Source organism: Acinonyx jubatus, chromosome B1, assembly GCF_027475565.1.
Source record: "Acinonyx jubatus isolate Ajub_Pintada_27869175 chromosome B1, VMU_Ajub_asm_v1.0, whole genome shotgun sequence".
In the NCBI taxonomy this organism is placed as follows: Eukaryota; Metazoa; Chordata; class Mammalia; order Carnivora; family Felidae; genus Acinonyx; species Acinonyx jubatus.
Window position 1 is genome coordinate 77863477 of NC_069382.1, and position 14123 is coordinate 77877599.

At 38.2% G+C, this 14123-nt stretch overlaps 1 long non-coding RNA gene across 1 annotated transcript in view; it reads left to right on the forward strand.

Annotated features, from left to right (window-relative positions):
- LOC128314445 (uncharacterized) overlaps nt 1–14123 on the forward strand; it is a 94467-nt gene that overhangs the window by 46331 nt on the left and 34013 nt on the right. The gene's annotated exons all lie outside the window — the stretch shown is intronic.

A 14123-nucleotide genomic window follows, 5' to 3' on the forward strand; every position in this document is an offset into this window, starting at 1 on the left:
GACAGTTGTTTGACCTGCCACGAGATTTTATTATTTAATGTGTTAGTACAAAAGACATATATTGCCCTATCACACACACACAAAAATACTCTGATAACTGTATTTTTTGGGGGGGGGAATGGAGTGACAACTGTATTTTAATGTAATGGGTATTCTTATAATTCTATGTATTTTATTTTATTATTTATTTTTTGTTTTTTGTTTTTTTTTGAATACAGAGTTGATACCTAAACTGTAATTCTATCTCCAGTACTGTTTACTGTCATATGTATGATGGGTATATGTGGGTGCATACATACACACAGGCATGTGTATTGTAGCTTTTCTATTTTTCCCAGGAATATATATATATATATATATATATATATATATATATATATATATATAAATTTTTTTTTCTTTAGAGAGAGAGAGAGAGAAAGAGATGGGGGAGGGGCAGAGAGAGAGGGAGAGAGAGAATCCTAAGCAGGTTCCACAGGGAGCCTGACAGGGCCTCAATCGGGGCTCCATCTCTGAGATCATGACCTAAGCCAAGACCAAGAGTCAGATGCTTACCCAACTGAGCCGCCCAGACACCTCATTTCCGGGGAACATATTCTATGCATTTGAAAGAATTCATTAAGAGTATTATTCACTAGACTTCCAGAGAGGTCCATGACTCAAAAAGATGAAAAGCCCCTGCTATGGTTTGAATGTTTGTGTGACCCCAAATTTATATGTTGAAGCCCTAACCCCCGTGTGATGGTATTTGGAGATGAAGCCTGTGGGAGGTATTTAGGTTTAGATGAGGCCTTGAGGGTGGAGCCACTATGATGAAATGAGTGTCTTTATAAGAAAAGCAAAACAGCCTCCTCTCTCTCTCTCTGCCAGGTGAGGATACAGCAAATGTGACCATGTGCAAGCTGGGAAGCAACTCTCACCCAGACACTGAGTCTGTGAGCACCTTGATCTCAGACCTCCCAGCCTCTAGAACTGTGAGAAATAGCTGTCTGTTGTTTTAGTCACCCAGCCTGTGGTATTTTGTCGTAGTAGTAGCCCAAGCTGATCAAGCCCCTCTACAAGAAGAGTGTCGCACTGAGAAGTATTCAAAGAGGTGGAATTGGTGGCACAGTGCTCATTGAACAAAATATCATTTATTCAGGTCTCTTTGCAAAATTGTAATACTGCTTAGCAACCTTTTGATATCAGAACTGTCCCCAACTACCACTTTCCCCTATATCAGAGTCAGTTAGTTTTAAGACATGAGAATTAATAGGTTAAGCCACTACACTATTTAAGAAGACACAACAAAGTGCTTTCTTGGGAGCATGGCTTTAGCAAAAGCTAACTGATCCATTGACTCACATGCGTTGGCTTATTGACAGATAATTCCCCGCTTTGGTGAAGACTCTAAAGACACATAAAATGGCTTAGTGTCTCACTTCAAAAAAAACAAAAAACAAAAACGTTCCATGTGTTTGTGAGGAAGGACGGCTCTTTCTTTAAATGTCAATTTATTTATTTTTTCTCCACATATAAACAGTTCTCTTTGGAGAGATCAAAAGATATAAATTATTATTGATTTATTTATATTGAATGCTTTTATTTGGCTTTGTATGTATGCTCAGTGCTCACAGAAGGTATTAGATTAATGAGTCTGGAGACTAAAGTCTTCTGTTTATCCACTTATTTGGGAAACAGAAGATCTCAAAGTCATTCAGTATAAACTTGCCTGCACTTTGTAGCTCATTGCCTCAAACTTGACCCAGGAAACTCTAGAGCTTTATCCATTAGTCCATCATAGGGCCATAAAATACTACCTACCACTCTAAATCATTATAGAAGGACGTCCTTTCTTCTTCTTCTCTTTACCCTTTCCCCCCTCTCCTCTGGTATTACCAAGAGGCCATAGATTGTTATTTTTGTGTTTTTCCTCTCCTTTTTGCAACCAAATACATCAGGTGGCCATAACTCTCTCTTCTCCAGCCCTTTTTAAATTTACCTTGTTCTTCTCCCTCTCTCTCTCTTTTTAAATGTTTATTTATTTTTGAGAGAGAGAGAGAGAGAGCAGGGGAGGGGCAGAGAGAGGGGGAGACTCAGAATCTGAAGCAGGCTCCAGGCTCTGAGCTGTCAGCACCAGAGCCCAATGTGGGGGTCAAACCCACGAACCAAGAGATCATGACCTGAACCAAAGTTGGACGCTTAACCAACAGAGTCAGCCATGTGCCCCTACCTTGTTCTTCTCTTTACCTCTTCTCTTAACCCCTATGTACTTATTTTACTTTTAGCAGTACTTATCACTTGCTTCCTGAACTAAACAGAGAAATGTAAAAGTGGATTTCCAATAGTATTCTGTGAAGCTCCTTTCCTCATGATCTGATCCAGGAGCAGGAGACCCTGGTCCTGTAAGCTCCACTTCTTTCAGAACAGCTTTAATCCGTTATATTTATCTGAACACACTTAGTTAACACCTGTTTCATTTGAACAAAGGGTTATTTGGATAAAGGGGTTTAGAAGCCACTGAACTAGAGAATGTTCTTGGCATGGTTACCACTGTACTTTAGCTCTGGCACATGAAAGGAGAAGACTTTGATGGTCCAGTTGTCCAATGATGCAAAACATGATAAATGTGTAATAATTTCTACTCTCTTGGCCCCTGAAGCCACATATCCATGTGGCCAAAAGAACAGAGCTATTTGGTTAGTTATTTGTCTTTGGAGACTGCCCTGTCTTGAAGAGTGTTCCTCCCTGCCCCCCCCCCCCCCCAAATCCATGTCCACCAGGAACCTCAGAGTATTACCTTATTTGGAAATAATGTTTTTGCAGTTGTAATCAAGTAAAAATGAAACCATGCTGGATTAGATTGGGCCTTAATCCAATAGCTGTTGTTCTTATAAGCAGAGGGAAATTTGGACTCAGATACATAGACACACAAAGGGAAGACAACATATGAAGACAGAGGCAGAGAATGAAGTGATATATCTACAAACCAATGAATGCCAGGTATTGTCGGCAACCACCAGAAGCTAGGAGGAAGGCATGGGACGATTTTTCCTTTAGAGACTTCAGAAGGAAACAACCTTACCAACATCTTGATTTTGGACTTGTGGAATCTAGATAAATGTTTGTAGTTTTATTTATTTATTTATTTATTTATTTATTTTATTTTATTTTATTTATTTTTAATTTTTAAAAAAAATTTTTTTTCAACGTTTTTTATTTATTTTTGGGACAGAGAGAGACAGAGCATGAACGGGGGAGGGGCAGAGAGAGAGGGAGACACAGAATCAGAAACAGGCTCCAGGCTCCGAGCCATCAGGCCAGAGCCTGACGCGGGGCTCAAACTCACGGAGCGCGAGATCGTGACCTGCCTGAAGTCGGACGCTTAACCGACTGCGCTACCCAGGCGCCCCAAATGTTTGTAGTTTTAAGCCACCCAGTTTGTGGTGTTTTGTTACAGCAGCCATAGGAAAGAAATACAGAGCCTTTAACAATTTCTTCTTAGTTCCTTGTTCCTCTCCATGATACCCCACCATTCCCTCCATGCAGTCCCTCCCCAGCCCTCTATTATGATCTCTTCTAGGTTGTTCAAGCTTTGGATGGGCTCTGTCAGTTTCCTCCACAAGGGATCTTGCATTTGAGGTCTCATTTCCATTGAGTGAAGGTCATTTCCAGCATCCCCAAGCTGTTGGAGGTCCACTGTTTAGTCACAAAGGCCTTTTCTGGTACCTTTCTGGAAGTGCCTGCTAGAAGTGAACACTTACCTCTACCCCTTTATTAGACTTGTTCTGGTAGTGAAAAGCCCTGAATAAGAGGCCAGGGGATTGAGTATGAAGAAATGTGTGCTTTTAAGACATTTCTTAGGTTCTATAGAAGTATTAAGAGCAAGAAGAATTAACATCCTTGGGAACAACCCTCAACTAATAAAGGAGTGGGAGCTGGCATATAAATATGCCAGTTTCCTGTTCTTTGGGAGAATAATCCTGAAGTGCATTTACATGATTCCTGTAAGAATCCACGAAGAGATTGAACCCTAATTGCCCACCACTTAAAATTTACCCTGAATTAACTTTCCCTCCTTTGCTTTCTCTCTCCTATTCCTTTACTCTGCTTCCTGAGATCATTTCCGAAGTAGACTTGCACTCAAGTCTGTATCTAAGACAGGGAGTACAAAGATGGTTCTAGAAAGTAGACATTCAGGCTGGAATTGTTTATTAGGAACGAATCACTTAACAACCAGATGACAACAAAGCCTTATTGTTGGTGATAGTAACATTGCAATAATTAAGAGTCTCTGAGAAAGTCTTTGCTAGGCCAATGAGGAGCCAAAGGCAAAGATTACCCATCAGAGGAGTCCAATGATGGACAGGAAAGGATAAGCTTCTAGAATGCTACTATAGTAGGCGTGCCTGGGTGGCTCAGTCAGTTAAGTGCCCGACTTTGGCTGAGGTCATGATCTCATGGTTTGTAGTTGGACCCCCACATTGGTCTCTGTGCTGACAGCTCAGAGCCTGGAGCCTGCCTCAGATTCTGTCTCCCTCTCTCTCTGCCCCTCCCCTGCTCATGCTCTGTCTCTCTTCTTCTCTCTCTCTCCTTCAGAAATAAACATTAAAAAAATTTTTTTTTAGAATGCTACTATAGCAGAAATTGAATGCCTGACAATGGAGGTATCAAATAACTATGTGATTGAAACTGCCTATCAGGAACTTTGTCATGAGTTGGAGCCCCCAAATCATAATGTTGGAAAGAAAGCTGCAGTATTATATGATAATATAGTACATCTGGGAACTAATCAGAGGGCATAAAGTTACAATGCTAACTAGCCCTGCCTTCCATGTTACCTACTTCTCTTGCACCCATACCTTTCCCTCAGCTCACCCCATAGCTTCTTGAGGAATTCTCTATGACCAACCAAAAACAGGAGAAAACCATTCAGCCTGGTTCATGGATGGGTTGGCTCAATATGTTGGTGATATCTGAAAATGGGCTTCTGGGAGTATTGTCCCTCCTTGGAGTATAACCTATAGGGCAGTAATGAGATGAAATCCTCCCAGTGGGTAGATCTTTCAGCAGTACACTTCTGTTATTTTTGTATGACAGAAATGGTCTGAGCATTGGCAAATGTCTTGGCTTGTTGGTCAGGGGCCTGAACAGAACAAGATTGGAAGACTGAAGTAAAAGATCTGGGAAAAGAGTGAGGCAGATAGAACTATGAGTGTGGGCACAAAAAATCTTTGTGCTCTCCAGTATCTGCTAGGAAGCATCCATGGCAGAGGAATCACTTGACAATAGAATGGACAAATGCATCTGGGGGATGTTAGCCAACCTCTGTCAATGCTTGTGCAATAGGCCCAAGAACGGAGTAGCCATATGTTTCAATGATCTACTGCAATGTAACAGACCATAACAAAAACTTAAGGGTTTAAAACAACAATGCTTCTTTTGTGTTGTTTGTTTTAAAAATTTTCATGATTCTGTGGATTGCATAGGTAGTTCTTCTGCATTACTTGATTCTTTTTATTCTCTTGCTCGCTTGCCTGCTTGCTTTTTTGCGTTACTTGATTCTAACTGAGCTAGGACTATTAGCTAGGGAGTTTGGAGCTCCTCCATAATGCCCCTCTACTTATTAGCTTGGGCTTCTTCATAGCATAATGGTCTCAGAGTAGTCAGACTCTTTACATGGTAGCTGGCTTCTAAGAGGTAGCATTCCAAGAGCACGAAAACAGAAGCTACTGGCTTCTTGCAACTGGTAAGTCATCCCAAAACTTAGTGGCTCAAAACAAAAATGGTTTATTATTTCTTACCATCCTCTGGGTCAGGAATTTGGGCTAGGCTGGGATTAGATGTTTTGCTCCACATGGGGTTAGTCACTCATTTAGCTGTGCTCAGCAATGGGCTGGTCTGGTTTTGTAGGTCCAAGAAGCCTTTCTTTACTCATATGCTTGGCACCTCAGTGCTTCAGCGCTTCTCTATGTGGCCTTTATTTTAGTTCAGGCTCAGGCTCATCATTCATTTTGTTTAGCCCACGCTTTTTTGTTTTGTTTTGTTTTACAGCAGAATATGGGTTTATTTTCCCTTCCCACAGTGCTTCTGCCCTTATGAGTGTCTCATGACCTACTATACTTGACTTACTGACATAGATCCTCTGTAACCTTACCTTGGACCAAGTGACCTGTTTTGGGGGCAAAGGATGTATGACCATGGATGGGCTCATGACCACAAGATCCATGAGTACTACAATATACCATATCACTTGGAAAGTGATATAGTATAGAAAGTGAATAGCTTGATAAAATGTTGGAATGTCCTATTAAAGGCTCAGATACAATTAGAGCAAGAGACAACACCCTGTGGGCTTAGGGCTGTGTCCTCCAACTTTGAGATGCACAAAATCAGGTTCTTCAGAGGGTCCCCAGCAGTACCACACTCCAGTTATCTATAGCTCAAAATAGACCATCTGTTGCTTTTTTTCCCTTCTCTCTCTTAATCTTCCATCTCCTTTACTGTTTCCTAGAGTCACCTTTCAAATAAGCTACCTGCCTGAATCTGTGTCCCAGGCTCTGTTTTAGACGGATGCCATACTCGGACATTTCTTAGGATATACTACTTTTTCCTATTATTGAAAAAAAAAACAAACCCTGGAAATTCACATCTTTAGCATATGACTTGCTTCTCAGATTATTTTTGGGGTAGATTTCCGGAATTGGATTTGTTGGATCAAAATGTTTGGGTTGCCTTTAAGGCTCTTGTTCTGTCCATTGAAAATAGTGTATCGACTTGTATTATTTCTAGAAAAAATATGATATTATTATGTCTCACTTTCCTCGTCAATTTTCATTTCTGTAAGTTGCAAGAAAACAAGCAAATTTGTTTCACAAGTCATTAACTGGTGGACATGAGTGACTTTTAGTAAAGTGCACTTCTCCTTAACTGATGGAGTATATAGCAGAAATATTTAGACACACAAAAGAAAATACGCAGAAAAAGCTATGTTCATGTAAAAGGAGGTCTTAGGATGCTGAACACTTTCTGATAAGTCATTTCAATAAAATTGCAGTAGGTTTTAGAGGCAAGTGAAAATTTCTTCTTACTCAAGGGCTTTACGAGGTAATGAAGTATCGGCGAAACCTTCCGTCTTTTGATGGGGGTGGAGTTTGTAAAGATGGGCATATAGTACGTAAAAAATAATAAGCTAAAATCAGAAAATTCCTCTCCACCCATCAGATTTATAGCATCATTCATCTCTCTGTATATAAACCATATCTTTTGGCTGAAAAAAAACTGGACTTTAAATAGTTGACTTTTTTGGTAAAGTGACGTTCCTTTGTATAATGGGAAACTCCCACCAACTTTGAAAACTGACAACTAAATTGATATCAAAGGTTATTTTTTAAATGAATTCATATAGGAAATAATGTGAATTTTTTTTATTTTTTAAGCTTTTTAAAAAAATGTTTATTTATTTGAGAGAGAGAGAGAGAGAGAGAGAGACAGAGTGCAGGCAGGGGAGGGGCAGAGAGAGAGAGGGAGACACAGAATCTGAAGCAGGTTCCAGGCTCTGAGCTATTAGCACAGAGCCCGCGGGGCTCGAACCCCCAAATCGTGAGATCATGACTTGAGCCAAAGTATGACTTAAGCCGAAGATCATGACTTGAGCCAAGCTTAACTGACTGAGGCACCCAGGTGCCCCAATAATGTGAAATTTTTAAAGGATAAGTACAAAAGTGCCCCCATAAATGTATTATTTTAGTATTTCTAAACTTGAGCTCTGGATCTACTGGTTAATACTTAAGCTCTGGCACTATTAAAGTTAATAAATTATAGAGAACTGGATGGTTTTAAAATCAGTTTACCACCCGTATATTTATGGTTATTTGTCACTAAAAGAAACCAGGTTTTGGTTTTTGTATTTATTTATTTATTTATGTATTTATTTTCTAAATTAATTAATTATTTTTAATTTACATCCATTATTTTAGCATATAATGCAATAATGTTTTCAGGAGTAGATTTCAGTGATTCATCCCCTATGTATAACACCCAGTGCTCATCCCAACAAGTGTCTTGTAGTTATTTTTTGTAATGTTTATTTATTTTTAAGGGAGAGGGTGCAAGCAGGGGAGGGATGGAGAGAGAGGGGGACAGAGGATCTGGACTCTGCACTGAGAACAGAAAGCCCGATGTGAGGCCTGGACTCATGAACTGTAAGATCATGATCTGAGCTGAAGTTGGACGCTCAACTGACTGAGCTACCCAGGTGCTTTAACCAGGTTTTGTTTTAAATGGACATCTACTTCCTCTTCTTCTCAAAGTTCCAAAAAAAATAAAAAATCTGCTTTATAAGAGAATAAAACTAAAAAAATCACTGGAAAGAAAGGAAAACCAGAAGATTTGGGAAATTCCTGACCAATAGAAAGCAAAAGGTGTTGAATTGATGGAAAAAGCTGAACAGTAGAAAAACAAAACAATGGTAATGGCAAGGAGTTTAAGGGTATTTATTGGTAGAACTTAGAGAAATGCCCAATGGCAAGTCAGAGCCATCTTCATAGGCATGTAACCTGTATAGTGGCATAATGCCCCCATGCTTAGAAGTGACCTCCACTTGGTTTAATGGTCTGTCATTGTCGGGAAATTCTTAGTAATTTTTAAACAAGGGACCCTGCATTTTCATTTTGCACCAACGCCTACAAATCATAAACTGGGTCCTACTTGCTAGTACTATTTTTCCATGCCCTAAATTGAGCTGTGGGAGCAGTTGCTTTACCCTTAGGCCCAAGTTAATAACTGCTTTCATCCCACAAGAGGCTTGCATGAGGCTCCAGGAGAGAGATTACTGAGAAAAAAGTAGCATAGAATTTAAGAATACTCTAGACATCTAAAACAAAACAAAATGAAGAAGAAGAGGAAGGGAAAGTGAGGAGAGGTAGAGGAGAAAGTTTTCAGGGGTAAAACACACTAAACAGTCATAATTTGGTATTTGGAAGAGTTCTTGGCTAATCACCCATGTTGGTTGCCTGGAAACACAACTCTGTCCACCTCTCTACTGCCAGTTTTCAAAGGAGAGACCACAGGAGAAGTGGGCCTACACAAATAGAAAATCTGTTTCAGTTCCTGGTGTTAACCTGTATCATCCGTTATTGATAAATGTGAATAGGTAACAGTTCATCAGACATAAGAGGAGAGCAAAAAAATGTGAAATGGAAGATCAAAGTTGAAATAATAATTGATTATGGAGTAAGCATAATCCAGAGAACAGAAGAGAATTTTAAAAATTCTAAATACTATCCACAGAGATATTTAAGAAAATATTGTACCCATCAGACAAAACAAGGCTGCTATAAAAGGAGACAGCAGAGTTCAAGAAAGAATACACAGAAATTTAAAAAAGAATGGCAAAATTAAAAAAAAAGTATAGACTAGCTGAATTACCAAATTGATGGGGAAAAAGATCAAGTTGATAGCCTAAAAGATAAAATGAGATCATTAGAATTGAGAGCTGAAAAGAAAAAGAGAAGAAGAGAATGGAAAATAGGAGATAACTTTTACTTTAACTCTTCTATCTTAAATAAAGTTAAAAAAATAATAATTAACCCATTTCTGTAAATTTTAAGACTCTAGTTTTTGGATGGACTCAGCAGGGCTCACAGAGGCCCTAGCTATGAAAACAAACAAAACAAAAACAAATGAGAAAACAACATTTTAATCTGTTTTGTTCATAGTTTTATCACTTGCACTCTTGTATCACTTGTTTCAGTAAAAATTTGTTCAATGAATGAACAGATTAAAATATTTCATGCAGCCTCAAAATTCTAAAGAAAAGGAGAAACATCTCAAATGTGACCAGAGAGAATGAAAAAAGAACAGGTTACCTCAAATGAATAAGCATTTAATTGTTAGTAGATGTCTCTTCCACAATGATGGGTACTGAATACAAGCAATACTGTCAACATTTTGAAGGAAAAGAATTTTTACCTAACATTTATTACGAGTCAAATTATCATTCCGGTATGAAGGAAAAATAAAGACATTTCCAGTGCTTGTAAAAGAAAGACATTTTCTTCCATCTGAAACAATTATCCAAGGATATTCACCAGTTAAAAAAACAAAACCAAAACAAAACAAAACAAAAACTTAAGAGGAAGATACAGAATCCAGGAATGGTAGAAGCCAGAAGTTCAATGTAAAGCAATTACAGGAGGGCAGTTGCATAGAGGCTTAGAAAGCAGTAGTTCATAATGGAGAGGAACTGCTTGACAGAGTAGGGAGGCATCAGAAGAAAGAGGCTACAGGGTATAATGCCAAAAGCAGAGTTGGGGAGGGATGGTGACAAGATGTCAGCTGGAAGGTGAAATAAGTCAGGAAATAGTATAGTTTGGAGATATTTATAGTTTTGTGTATGGTTTTTGTTTATTAATTCTCCCTATGAGCACCTGCCACAACAGAGGATATGGGCAATTAATGTTGTCCAAAGAAGAGCCACCAATATGGTCTAGACAAGAATTCCTTTGTGCCTTTCTCTAATACCTCCTATTCCTTCCCCTGCTCCTGGATGATCGAGCAGCAGGAAGGGAAGAGAAGGAGTGAGACCATTCTGCCTCTCTCCACTGCTGCCCTGAGCTGGACCAGGCCTGACCTGGAGGAAGGGGAAAAGTTTTAAAATGGACAAGAGGTGAAAATTTTGGTTCAAACTGGAGTAACATTTCAAAATCCAAAAACAAGACTCTTCTAATAAAAGTGGCAGGATAGCTATGAGATCTGTTTGGGATATTGGTTAAAGTATGAAGAGGACAAATCTGATGCAGCATTATTTTAGAATGTAGGTTTCATTATTATTCAAATATAGTAAGGCAAACAGAGCAGGAGATGATTGACATTGAAAAGACAGTTAGTTGTACTTACAACCCCCAAGAAGAGGGACCCTGCCACACCATGCAGGGCACACAGAGAAGCACAGTGTCCATCAGCAGGCTGAGGGAAGGGGTAAAATGTGGCCTGAGATTCATTGTGGTTTCTGTGGGAAGGGAAGGGTGAGGAATGATAGGTTTAGAATTGGCTACCTTTAATAATTTTTAAATTTTTCAGCTTTTTAAAAATTTTTTCAATGTTTATGTATTTGTTTTCAATATATGAAATATATTGTCATATTGGTTTCCATACAACACCCAGTGCTCATCCCACAAGGTGCCCTCCTCAAGACCCATCACCCACCCTCCTCTCCCTCCCACCCCACATCAACCCTCAGTTTGTTCTCAGTTTTTAAGAGTCTCTTATGCTTTGGCTCTCTCTCACCCAAACCTCTTTTCAATGTTTATGTATTTATTTTTGAGAGAGACGGAGAGAGAGAGAGTGCATATGCAAGAGAGAAGCAGAGCAGGAGAGTGAGAGAGAGAGAGAGAGAGAGCGAGCAGGGGAGGTACAGAGAGAGAGAGAGAGAGAGGAAGAGAATCCCAAGCAGGCTCCGTGCTGTCAGAGGAAAGCCCAATGCAGATCTTGCAAACTGCAAGATCGTGACCTGAGCCAAAAACAAGAGTTGTATGCTTAACTCACTGAGCCACCCAGGTGCCCCTATTTTTCAGCTTTATTAAGATATGTTTGACATAACATTGTGTGAGTTTAAGGTGTAATGTGATGATTTGGTACACTTACATATTTTGAAATGATTACCACAATAGGGTAATTTAAAACTTCAAAAACCTCACATAATTACATTTTTTATTTGTGGTAGGAGCATCTACTCTCTTAGCAAATTGCAAGTATAAAATACAATATTGTTAACTACAGTTACCATGCTAAACACTAGATCCCCAGAACTTATTCATCTTATAACTGGAAGTTTGTATGCTTTGACTGACATCATCCCCTTCCCCCAACCCTCAGCACCTCGTAACCACCATTCTGCTCTCTATTTCTGTAATTTTGATGTTTTTAGATTGTACATGTGAGTTATATCATATAATATTTATCTTTCTCTGTTTTGAGTTACTTCACTTAGCACAATGTCCTCAAGGTTCATCGTTGTCACGAATGACAGAATTTCCTTCTTCCTCATGGCTAGGTATTAATCCATTGTGTACATATACCACATCTTAATCCATTGATCTGTTTATAGACACTTAGGTTGTTTCCATATTTTGGCTACTGTGAATAATGCTTCAATGAACGTGGAAGTGCAGATATCTCCTCAAGATCCTGATTTCATTTCCCTTGGGTATATACCCAGAAATGGGATTGCTGGATCATGTGGTATTTCTATTTTTACTATTTTGAGGAACCTCCATACTGGTTTCCATAGTGGCTGTACCAGTTTACATTCCCACCAACAATGCACAAGGGTTCCCTTTTCTCCACATCCTTAATCTCTTGCTTTTTTTTTTTTTATACTAGCCATTCTAACAGGTATGAGTGTGAGGTGGTATCTCATTGTGGATATCGTATATCTCTGATGATTAGTGATGTTAAGCATCTTTTCATGTATATGTTGGCCATTTGTGTGTCTTCTTTGGAAAAGTGTCTATTCAGGTCCTCTGCCCATTTTTATAGGAGTGTTTGCTTTTTGGCTATTGAGTTGTATGAGTTCCTTATATACTTTGGATAATAACCCCTTAACAGATATATGGCTTACAAATATTTTTTTTTACCATTCCATAGGTTGCCTTTTCATTTTGTTGATCATTTCTTTTGCTGTGATAAGCTTTTTAGTTTGATGTAGTCCCACTTCTCTATTTTTGCTTTTGTTGCTTGTACTTTTGCAGTCATATCCGAAAAGTCTTTGCCAAGACCAGTGTCAAGGAAATTTTTCCCAATTTCTTTTCTAGGAGCTTTATGGTTTCAGGTGTTATGTTTAAGTCTTTAACCCATTTCAAGTTAATTTTTGTGACTGATGTAAGATAGAGGTTCAATTTCATTCTTTTGCATGTGATTAACCAGTTTTCCCAACATCATTTATTAAAGAGAATATCCTTTTGCCATTGAGTATTCTTGGCTTTCTTGCCAAATAATAGTTGACCGTATATGTGAGGATCTATTCCATTTAACTGGTTTATATGTTAATTTTTATACTAGTACCATACTGTTTTAATTATTATAGCTTTGTGATGTACTTTGAAATGAGAAAAGAGGATGCTTCCAGCTTTGTTCCTCTTTCTTAGGATTGTTTTAGTTATTTGGGGTCTTCTGTGGTGCCACACAAATTTTAAAATACTTTGTTCTATTTCTATCAAAAATATCATTGAAATTTTGATAGGGATTGTATTGAATCTAAAGATGGCTTTGGGGAATATGGACATTTTAATAATATTAGTTCTTCTGATCCATGAATATAATATATTTTTCCATTTATTTGTGTCTTCATTAATTTCTTCATCAGTCTTATAGTTTTCAGTGTACAGATCTTTCACCTGCTTGGTTAAGTTTATTCCTAAGTATTTTATTGTTTTTGATGCTATTATGAATGGGATTGTTTTCTTTATTTCTTTTTCAGATATTTAATTGTAAGTGTATAGACACACAACTAATTTCTATATGTTGATTTTGTATCCTACAACTTTACTGAATTTGTTTATTAGCTCTAACATTTTTTGGTGGAGTCTTCAGGATTTTCTATATATAAGATCATATAATCTTCAAACAGATATAATTTTACCTCTTCCTTTTATTTCTTTTTCTTGCCTAAATGCTCTGGCTAGGACTTCCAGTACCATATTGATTAGTAGTCATGAGAGTGGACACACTTGTCTTGTTCTTGATCTTAGGGGAAAAGCTTTCAACCTTTCACTGCTGTGTATGACAGTAGTTGAGGGCTTGTCATATATGGCCTTTATTATATTGAGGTAATTTTTCTCTATACCCAATTTGTCAAGAGTTTTCATCATAAATGGATGTTGAATTTTGGAAAATGCTTTTTCCATATCCATTGAGATGATCATGAGTTTTCTCTCTCATTCTATTCATGTGGTGTACCAACATTTACTGATTTGCATATTTTGAACCATCCTTGCATCCCAGGAATACATCCCACTTGATTATGCTGTATGATCCTTTTAATGTGATGTTGAATTTGGTTTGCTAATATTTTCTTGAGAATTTTTGCATCTATATTCATCAGGAATATTGGTTTGTAGTTTTCTTTTCTTGTACTGTCCCTA